The following is an 11,668-nucleotide window of genomic DNA, read 5'->3' on the forward strand; positions in this document are numbered from 1 at the left end:
CTAAAAATACAAAAAATTAGCTGGGCGTGGTGGCAGGTGCCTGTAATCCCAGCTACTTGGGAGGCTGAGGCAGGAGAGTCGCTTGAACCTGGGAGGCGGAGGTTGCAGTGAGCCGAAATTGTGCCATTGCACTCCAGCCTGGGCAACAAGAGTGACACTCCATCTCAAAAAAAAAAAAAAGAGAGAAAAAAAGAAATGTGGCCAGGCGTGGTGGCTCACACCTGTAATCCCAGCACTTTGGGAGGCCGAGGCGGGTGGATCACGGGGTCAGGAGATCAAGACCATTCTGGCCAACATGCTGAAACTCCTTCTCTACTAAAAAAGAAAAAAAAATAGCCGTGCGTGGTGGCGGGTGCCTGTAGTCCCCACTACTCGGGAGGCTGAGGCAGGAGAATAGCATGAAACCGGGGGACAGACCTTGCAGTGAGCAGAGATCGCACCACTGCATTCCAGCCTGGGCGATGGAGCGAGACTCCGTCTCAAAAAAAAGAGAAAAAATGAAATGCTCAGAAGTTAATCTTTGTCCATCTGGTAGTTATGAAATTGTAACTTACAGTGGTTTTCAAATTTTATTTTATTTTTTGAGACAGGGTCTTGCTTTATCACACACGCCGGAGTGAAGTGGCATAATAACCTCTCACTGCAGCCTCAACTTCCTGAGTTCAAGTGATCCCACCTCAGTCTCCCAGGCAGCTGGGACTGCAGGTGTGCACCACCACACCGGCTGATTTTTTTAAATTTTTATTTTTTTTATTTTTTTATTTTTTTGAGACGGAGTCTCGCTCTGTCGCCCAGGCTGGAGTGCAGTGGCCGGATCTCAGCTCACTGCAAGCTCTGCCTCCCGGGTTTACGCCATTCTCCGGCCTCAGCCTCCCGAGTAGCTGGGACTAGAGGCGCCGCCACCTCGCCCGGCTAGTTTTTTGTATTTCTTAGTAGAGACAGGGTTTCACCCCAGGATGGTCTCGATCTGCTGACCTCGTGATCCGCTCGTCTCGGCCTCCCAAAGTGCTGGGATTACAGGCTTGAGCCACCGCGCCCGGCCAATTTTTATTTTGTTTTTATGTTTTTGTAGAGACAGAATTTCTCCATGTTGCCCAGGCTGGGCTGCTCTGTATCTTCTGAGCTCAGGTTGTCCTCCCACCTCGACCTCCCAAAGTGCTGGGATTACAGATGTGTGCCATTGTGCCTGGCTTTTTTTTTTTCCTTTACAAATGTCTAATCTGCCAGCATTATAGTAGTTTTAATGTACATCTCCCTGATTACTAATGAGGTTGAACATCTTTTCAAAGATTTTTTTTGGCCACTCATGGTTTCTCCTATAAAATGCCTCTTTGTACCATTTTTTTCTTAGATGGTGAATCTTTTTCTTAGTGGGTATAGTAGTTTTTTACACAGCTTCTAGACTTCAGAAACTTTAAAGAGTAATTCTTTGTTGGTTATATGGTGCAACGACCTTCTCCCAGTTTATAGCTTCTCTTTTTGCTCTTACAGAGTCTCTTGATGACTGGTTTTAATGTCAGATTGATCTGGTTTATTTTCTTCATTCTCATTTGTACTTTTGTGTGTTTTGTTTAATAAACAACTCACCACCTCAAATTATTAAATAAATTCTCTATCTTTTTATTGTTATTTTTTATTTTATTTTATTATTATTTTTTGAGACGGAGTCTGGTTTTTGTTGCCCAGGCTGGAGTGCAGTGGTGTGATCTCGGCTCACTGCAACCTCGGCCTCCCGGGCTTAAGCGATTCTCCTGTCTCAGCTTCCCGAGTAGCTGGGATTACAGGCATGGGCCACCATGCCCGGCTAATTTTTGTAATTTTAGTAGAGACGGGATTTCACCATGTAGGCCAGGCTGGTCTCGAACTCCTGATCTTGTGATCCGCCTGCCTCGGCCTCCCTAAGTGCTGGGATTACAGGTGTGAGCCACCACGCCCGGCCTTTATATCTTTTTAAGTGATGTCTTTCATATTTAAGTCCTTGATTCCTCTGGAATTGAGTTTTTTTGCATAGTGTGAAGTGTGAATCTAGTTTTATTTTTTCCCTGGAAATGATTGGCAATTGTCCAGCACTATGTATTGACTTGGTACCTCCTTTCCCTAGGGATATGCAGTGACATGTGTCCATGGGTCTGTTTGTCTAACCTTGAGCCAATATTACACATCCTAATTACTATGAGTTTATAATAAGACTTGAAATCTGGTGGGTGTCATCTCTCTACTTGGTTTTCTTTTTAATAGTAACTTGGCTATTCTTTCTTCTTCCAAAAATGTTTATAATTCTCCTGTCAATTTCCATGAAAATCCCTATTGCATCTGAATTAAATCTATAGATCGATTAGGGAGAATTGAATCTTTATTTTATTAGTGGACATGATTTGTCTCTCCATATGTTTAGGTATTCATTTTTTTTCTTTTTTTTTTTTTTTGTTTTTTTTTTGAGGCAGAGTCTCACTCTGTCGCCCAGGCTGGAGTACAGTGGTACAATCTCGGCTCACTGCAACCTCTGCTTCCCAGGTTCAAGTGACTCTTCTGCCTCAGCCTCCCAAGTAGCTGGGATTACAGGCGCCTGCCACCACACCTAGCTAATTTTTGTATTTTTAGTAGAGACGGAGTTTCACCATGTTGACCACGATGGTATCGAACTCCTGACCTTGTGATTCACCCACCTCGGCTTCCCAAAGTGCTGGGATTACAGGCGTGAGCCACCGCGCCCAGGTCTTCATTATCTTTCAGTAAAGTGTGATAATTTTTCTACTAAAAATCTCACACTTTTTATTAATTTTTAAAACTACTTCTCCTAACTGTACATTGCTGTTGTATAGAAATTCAGTGAACCTGTATGGGATCTTATATCTGGCAACCTTACTTGATTTATGAACTCTATATGTAGATTATTTTCAGTTTTCTATCTATATAACCTTATTATCTGGGGATATTTTTCAATTTTTCCTTTCTAATATTTATAATTTTATTTATTTATTTTGAGAAGGAGTCTTGCTCTGTCATCCAGGCTGCAGTGCAAAGACGCAATCTCAGCTTATGCAACCTCCACCTCCCGGGTTCAAGGATTCTCGTGCCTCAGCCTCTGGAGTAGCTGGGATTACAGGTGCACCCCATCACACCCAACAAATTTTTCTATTTTGGTAGAAACGGGGTTTTACCATGTTGGCCAGGCTGGTCTCAAAGTCCTGACCTCAAGTGATCTGCCTACTTCAGCCTCCCAAAGTGTTGGGATTACAGGCGTGAGCCACCGTGCCCGGCCTCAATTCATTTTTGGATGTGGGACTTTTCCTTTTTTTTCTTAAGACAGGGTCTCCCTCTATCAACCAGGCTGGAGTACAGTGGTGTAATCATGGCTGACTGCAGCTTCTACCTATCAGGCTCAAGTGATTCTCCTACTTCAGCTTCCTGAGTAGCGGGGACTACAGGCATGCGCCACCGTGCCCAGCTATTTTTGAATTTTTTTGTAGAGACGAAGTCTCACCATGTTGCACAGGTTGTTCTCAAATTCCGGGACTCAAACGATCCCACTGACTCAGCCTCCCAAAGTGCTGGCGTTACAGGCGTGAGCCATCATACCCCACCTGGACTTTTCTTTCACATGTGAAACTGAGCCAGGAGTGGTGGCTGTAATCCCAGCTAGTTAGGGGGCCAAATTGAGAGGATCACTTGAGGCTGGGAGTTCGAGACCAGTCTGGGTGTAATAGTGAGACCCTGCCTCTAAAAGAATAACTTTAAAAATGGTAAAATTGGCCAGGTGCGATGGCTCACGCCTGTAATCCCAATACTTTGGGAGGCTGAGGCACATGGATTGCTTGTGGTCAGGAGTTTGAGACCAGCCTAGCCAACATGGTGAAATCCTGTCTCTACTAAAATACAAAAATTAGCCGGGCATGATGGTGTGCGCTTGTAATCCCAGCCACTCGGGAGGCTGAAGTGGGAGAATTACTTGAACCTGGGAAGTGGAGGTTGCAGTGAGCTGAGATTGTGCCACTCTACTCCAGCCTGGGTGACAGAGGGAGACTCTGTCTCAAAAAAAAAAAAAAAAAAAAAAAAAAAAAAGTAGTTCGAGACCAGCCTGACCAACGTGGTAAAATCCCATCTCTACTAAAAATACAAAAAGTAGCCGGGTGTGGTGGTGAGCACCTGTAGTCCCAGCTACTCCGGAGGCTAAGGCAGGACAAACGCTTGAACCCGGGATGCAGAGGTTGCAGTAAGCCAAGATCGCACCACTGCACTCCAACCTGGGTGACAGAGCAAGGCTCTGTCTCATAAATAAATAAATAAATAAATAAGGCCGGGCGCCGTGGCTCACACCTGTAATTCCAGCACTTTGGGAGGCCAAGGTGGGCGGATCGCCTGAGGTCAGGAGTTCGAGATCAGCCTGACCGACATGGAGAAACCCCATCTCTACTAAAAATACAAAATTAGCCAGGTGTGGTGGTGCATGCCTGTAATCCCAGCTACTCAGGAGGCTGAGGCAGGAGAATCACTTGAACCCGGGAGGTGGAGGTTGCGGTGAGCAGAGATCGTGCTATTGCACTCCAGCCTGGGCAACAAGAGCAAAACTCTGTTTCAAAAAACAAAAAAAGCCCAAGCGTGGTGGCTCATGCCTGTAATCCCAAAACTTTAGGAAGTCAAGGTGGGCAGATCATGAGGTCAGGAGATCAAGACCAGCCTGGCCAACATGGTAAAACCCCGTCTCTACTAAAAATACAAAAATTAGCTGGGTGTGGTGGCACATGCCTGTAGTCCCAGCTACTTGGGAGGCTGAGGCAGGAGAATTGCTTGAACCAGGGAGTCGGAGGTTGTAGTGAGCCAAGATCACACCACTGCACTCCAGCCTGGCGACAGAGTGAGACTCTATCTGTAAATAAATAAATAAATAAATAAATAAATAAATAAATAAAATGTAAAATTGACCACAAGGCAGACTGATTTCATTTGAGTAATTTATTTGACAAATATTTATGGAGAAGCTTCTCTGCTGGGCCCTGGGCCTGGGCTTTTCTACTGGGCCTGGATATACAGGGGCAGTAAGAGCCCCACAGTGAACTCTAACACACTGCAGCAAGCAGGCAAATGAGACAAAGGATTGCAGAAGGAGAGAGGAGGGAGCAACTGCTTCTGCCCAAGAGAATCATGAAGACTTCATGGAGGTGACAGAGGCCTTGACACACTGAGAAATGGTCCAAGGAGAGGCACTGGGTGAGTGCGCCTCAGCTGTGATGGACGGACTTCCTTCTGAGCTTTCTAGTTGTCGTCTGTGGGGATCGATGAGTCCCAGAGACTGCTCCTCTCGTGGCTAACACTAATTCACCAAGGATCTATACATACTCCTTCCCTTCTTCCCTCCATGCTGGGGGTGCCTGCAGGAGGTGAGAACATGCACTGGCCTTCCAGCTGAAAATCCAGGTCCCTCACCAAAATCAGGGCAGGCCAGCATCAGGGGCCTCCAGATGTAATGCACTGAAAAGGACACAGCCTGGACTCTGAGCTGTTTACACCAAACATATCTGACTAAGTAGTCAGGAGGAAACATGAGACAAATCCACACTGTGGCTTACTCTGCAGGATAACTGGCCTTATCCCTTTCAGAAGTGTCAGCGCCATGGGAAACAAGAGCAGCTGGGCCTGCTCTGGAAAAGGGAGGGCAAAGAGAAGTGATAACCAAGGTGCATGAGTTGTGGCTGGATCTTGGATCAGGGAAACACAGCTGGGGAGGACAGTGTTGGGACAACTGGGAATAAATGATAATGGGTTATATATGAGATAATAGTATTTAATCTTTTTCTTTTCTCTCTTCTCTTCTCTTCTCTTTCTTTTCTTTTTTGAGACAGAGTCTCACTGTGTCGCCCAGGCTGGAGTGCATTGGCTCACTGCAACCTCCGCCTCCCTGGTTCAAGCAATTCTCCTGTTTCAGCCTCCCAAGTAGCTGGGATCACAGGCATGGGCCACCATCCTCCCGTGGCTAACACTAATTCACCTAGGAGCTTTGCACACTCCTTCCCTTCTTCTTCCCTCCATACTGGGGGTAATTTTTGTATTTTAGTAGAGACGAATTTTCACCATGTTGGCCATGCTGGTTTCAAAATCCTGACCTCAAGTAATCCGCCTACTTTGGCCTCCCAAAGTGCTGGGATTACAGGTGTGAGCCACTGCACCCAGCCTGAGGCCAACATGGTGTAACCCTGTCTCTTCTAAAAGTATAAAAATTAGCTCGGAGTGGTGGCAGGCACCTGTAACCCCAGCACTTTGGAAGGCTTATCGAGGCTGGAGGATCTCTTGAGTCCAGAAGTTCAAGACCCAGCTTGGGTAACCTGGTGAAACCCTGTCTCTATAAAAAATTAGCCAGGCGTGGTGGCAGGTGCCTATAATCCCAGTTACTCGGGAGGTTTAGGCGCGAGGATTGCTGGAGCCCTGGAGGTGGAGGTTGCAGTAAGCTGAGATCATGCCACTGCACTCCAGCCTGGGTGACAGAGGGAGACCTGTCTCAAAAAAAAAAAAAAGAAATTAGGTCGGGTGCAGTGGCTCATGCCTATAATCCCAGCACTTTGGGAGGCTGGGAGGCTAAGGCAGGCAGATCATGAGGTCAGGAGTTTGAGACCAGCCTGCCCAACATGGTGAAACCCCGTCTCTACTAAAAATACAAAAATTAGCCAGGCGAGGTGGCGCCTGCCTGTAATCCCAGCTACTCAGGAGGCTGAGACAGGAGAATCGCTTGAACCCGGGAGGCGGAGGTTGCAGTGAGCCGAGACTGTGCCACTGTACTCCAGCCTGGGTGACAGAGCGAGACTTCGTCTCAAAAAAAAAAATAAAAAAAGAAAAGAAAAGAAAAGAAGTGGCTCACGCCTGTAATCTCAGCACTCTGGGAGCCCAAGGTGGTCAGATCACTGAGCCCAGGAGTTTGAGACTAGCCTATATGGCAAAACCCTGTCTCTACAAAACAGAAAAAAAAAAAATTAGCCAGATGTGATGGTGCATCCCTATAGTCCCAGCTACTCAGGAGGCTGATGGGGGAGATCACCTGAGCCTGGGGAGGTTGAGGCTGCAGTTAGCTGTGTTCGCACCACTGCACTCCAGGTGATGGAGTGAGTCCCTGTCTCAAAAAAAACGAAGAGGAAGAGGAAGAAGAAGAAGAGGAAGAAGAAGAAGAAGAGGAGGAGGAGGAGGAGGAGGAGGAAGAGGAAGAGGAAAGAAAAGGAAAGAAAAGAATAAAAGAAAAGGAGGTCTCACTATGTTGCCCAGGCTGGTCTCAAACTTCTGGGCTCAAGCGATCCTTCCACCTCAGCCTCCCAAAGTGCTGGGATTACAGGTGTGATCCACTGCATCCAACCATTTTTCTCTTTTTTTAACAATGGAAAGAAAGTGTGATGTTGTTTCCCTAGGGTGGGAGGCTGTGGGAGAAGAAAATCCATTATTTTAAAAAGCAGAAAAAAAGCCACGGGACTTTCACCTCCTCCCTGTGACACCTGGAACCAGTTTTGGTGCCACTCAGAGCCTATTTCATCATCAGGGAAAGCAGGGATTGTGCTGGTGCCCATCTGGGTGGCTGTTGGGGACTGACTGAGAGAACATACCTGAGAAGCCTGGCCGGTTGGTTAACTGTCACCTCAGCAGGCAAGGAAGACTTAGTGGGAACCTGACTGTGGACTCTGGGGACTTCCCCTTCGTGGGAGATGCAGACATCTGCACTCCTTTGTTGCCCCCTACCACCCTCACCCTATTTCCCAGTGGCTCCAGAGTAGATGCTCCCCACAAGATTTTCCAGCCCAAGGGGGCAGCCTGGAAACATGGCTTAGATCACCTTTGTTGGTTTCCAGCAAATTAAAATTTATCTCTTAGAGAGGAAATGAGGGGCCGGGTTTTTTTTTTTTTTCTTTTTTCCTTTCTCCTTCTTAATGGGCCCTGATGAAGGAAATTAATGCGGGGAAGGGATCAGAAATACGATCCACCACTCGCCGGCACAAAAAGGTCAGGGGGCTCCCTGCGCCCTTAGAGGGGCAGCTGGGCACAGTATGTTTTATTATATAATTAACCTTGACCCTTCTAGGTTCAAAGAGAGAGGCTAGTTGGAAATAAATCAATAGTCTGGTCTGGTCACTTCAAAGGCCACAGAACATGCTGGAAAATTCCATGTTGGCTCAGTGTGTAAATTGAAATAGGCTATGCAATGCTTTTTTAAAGGTGGGAGGGGGCTTTAGGTCTAAAATTGAAATTAATTGTGTATCCGCTTCCTTTAATCAGGCAATCAGGAGTCTTTATTGTGTATCTTGTGGGGGTTGGGGGGAGGCCTGGAGACAGCATTGTGACCTCCAAGTGACCGCTGGGCCAGGCTCCAGGACAACAGGCTTCTCTTCAAGCCTAGGGAGCACCTCCCTCCAGTAGCAGTGTGCGGTCATTTACTGGACGTCTGGAATTCTCAGAATCACCCAGCCATCACCATCGCAATACACAGCATTTATTGAGTGCTTACTTTGCACCAGGTACCAAGGATTTTCCAGTTATTTTTTCATTTGATCCTCATAACAACCCAATTAGATAAGTACCATTATTATCTCTATTACCAGTGAAGAAATTGTGGCTGAAGATCCAGAGCCACTCTGACGTTTTCCCTCTTTTTTTTTTTTTTTTTTTTGAGGCAGCGTCTCACTCCATTGTCCAGGCTGGAGTGCAGTGGTGTCATCTTGGCTCACTGTAACCTCTGCCTCCTGGGTTTGAGTGATTCTCCTGCCTCAGTCTCCCGAGTAGCTGAGATTATAGGTGCCTGCCACCAAGTCCAGCTAATTTTTGTATTTTTAGCAGAGACAGGGAGACAGGGTTTCACCATGTTATACAGGCTGGTCTCAAACTCCTGACCTCATATGATCCACCCGCCTTGGTTTCCCAAAGTGCTGGTATTTCAGGTGTGAGCCACCGCGCCCAGCCAACTCTGAGGTTTTCAAAGTCCATTTCAATACCGTGGCTCAAGGAAGAGCTGCGCATTTCCAGAGGTCCCATCTTCATGTTCTTTTCCCTCAAGTTGTGAGAAGGTAAATGGTGCCAGGCTGGTGTCTCTTCAAGTCTCCCTTGGCTTTATTCACCTTTCATCTATTTCTGCCCTTTCCCTTCATCTTCTCTTTCCCCTTCCTTCTTTCACTCTTCTTTTTTTTTTTTTTTGAGACGGATTCTCTGTCGGTAGGCTGGAGTGCAATGGCACGATCTCAGCTTACCACAACCTCTGCCTCCTGGTTTCAAGCGATTCTCCTGCCTCAGCCTCCCAAGTAGCTGGGACTACAGGTGCGCACCACCATGCCCAGCTAATTTTTGTATTTTTAGTAGAGAAGGGTTTCGCCATATTGGCCAGGATGGTCTTGATCTCTTGACCTTGAGATCCGCCCACCTCAGCCTCCCAAAGTGCTAGAATTACAGGTGTGAGCCACCGTGCCCGGCCTCAGTCTTCCTCTTTTCTGTCCTGATTTCATGCTTTCTTTCCACAAATATTTATTGAGAATTTAGTGCTACTCCATGGCAGCACTTGTGGTTCATAAAGACATAAGAACGCCACACCTGTCCTTAGAAAACGTAATCCAAGGCAGGGCTCGGAGGCTCACACCTGTAATCACAGCACTTTGGGAGGCTGAGGCAGGAGGATCATTTGAGCTCAGGAGTTCCAGACCAGCCTGGGCAACATGGTGAAACCCTGTCTCTACAAAAAAATATAAAAATTACAGCATGGTGGTGCATGTTAGTAATCTCAGCGACTTGGGAGACTGAGCGGGGAGGACTGTTTGAGCCCAGGAGGTTGAGGCTGCAGTGAACTGTGAACACACCATGGCACTCCAGCCTGGACAATGGAGTGAGACCCTGTCTCAAAAATAATAAGAAGAAAACATAATCTTAGATTCTCAGAGCAGAGTGACAGACATACACTCTGTGCACAATGAGCTGCAGAAGGAAGTAGCTCTGTATAAGAGAATTCCCACCGGAGTTGCCCAGGCTGGTTTCAAGCCATGCACCTACTTCAGCCTCCCAAAATGCTAGGATTACAGGCGTGAGCCAGTGCACTGGGCCAAGGATTACTTTTTCTTTTTTTTTGAGGTGGAGTCTCACTCTGTCGCTGGGCTGGAGTGCAGTGGTGCGATCTCGGCTCACTGCAACCTCTACTTCCTGGGTTCAAGCGATTCTTCTGCCTCAGCCTCCGGAGTAGCTAGGACTACAGGCATGTGCCACCACTCCCAGCTAATTTTTGTATTTCTAGTAGAGATGGAGTTTCACCATGTTGGCCAGGGTGGTCTCGATCTCTTGACCTTGTGATTCCCCCACCTTGGCCTACCAAAATGCTGGGATTACAGGCGTGAGCCACTGCACCCAGCCAATGATTATGTTTTCTTTTTCTTTTCTTTTGTTTTTTTGGGGGGGTGGGGACGCAGTCTTGCTCTGTCACCCAGGCTGGAGTGCAGTGGCGCGATTTCGGCTTACTGCAAGCTCCGCCTCCAGGGTTCACGCCATTCTCCTGCCTCAGCCTCCCGAGTAGCTGGGACTACAGGCGCCCGCCACCACGCCGGGCTAATTTTTTGTATTTTTAGTAGAGACGGGGTTTCACCGTGTTAGCCAGGATGGTGTCAATCTCCTGACCTCGTGATCCACCCACCTCGGCCTCCCAAAGTGCTGGGATTACAGGTGTGAGCCACCACGCCCGGCCGAGCCCACACTCTTAACCACTGGGCTATGCTGCCTCTTGTGAGGGGACCCTGATTGCCAGGCCGAAGGCACTGGACTGCTCTGGGAGCAATGTGGAGATGTGGTAGGTTACAGACGCAGCCTGCATTTTGGGATGTGCCCAACCTCCTTAACTGTCCCACTCAGGGAGGGAGGGGGCCTGACTTTCCTGGGCCTCTTTTCACTCTTCAAAAAGAAAATCTCCCTTTTAGTTAATTTAGAGTGCTGCCTGTCCCCCCACCCCCTGCTGCCCCCAACTGGACTCCCCCATCCTCTTCTCCTCCCTACATAGATGTAAGTTAACAGCATGGGCTTTGAACAAGGAGTCTGAAGTTCGAGCCCCAGCTCCACCACCTCCCTTCTCGGAGCCTTGGTTTCCTTATCTCAGATGGGAGGATGACTGTAAGCCCAGCTCTGCCCACTGCACAGCTGTGAGAGACGCACATGAGGTGATACGGAGGTGTCTACAAAATGCCATAAGAGGCCGGGCAAGGTGGCTAATGCCTGTAATCCCAGAACTTTTGGGAGGCCGAGGTGGGTGGATCATCTGAGGTCAGGAGTTTGAGACCAGCCTGACCAATAAGGAGAAACTCTGTCTCTACAAAAAATACAAAAATTAGCTGGGTGTGGTGGCAGGCGCCTCTAGTCCCAGCTACTCGGGAGGCTGAGACAGGAGAATTGCTTGAACCCGAGAGGCAGAGGGTGCAATGAGCCAAGATTGAGCCATTGTACTCCAGCCTGGGCAATGGAGCAAGACTCCGTCTAAAAACAAACAAACAAACAAACAAACAAACAAAAGCTATAAGAAGTAATAACTAGCTGAGTGCCATAACTCGTGCCTGTAATCCCAGCATTTTGGGAGGCCAAAGCAGCTGGTTCACTTGAGCTTAGGGGTTGGAGACCAGCCTGGGCAACATGGTGAAATCCCGTCTCTACTACAAGTACAGAAAAGTATGGCTGGGCGCGG

This window comes from Theropithecus gelada, chromosome 7a (genome assembly GCF_003255815.1).
Source record: "Theropithecus gelada isolate Dixy chromosome 7a, Tgel_1.0, whole genome shotgun sequence".
NCBI lineage: Eukaryota > Metazoa > Chordata > Mammalia > Primates > Cercopithecidae > Theropithecus > Theropithecus gelada.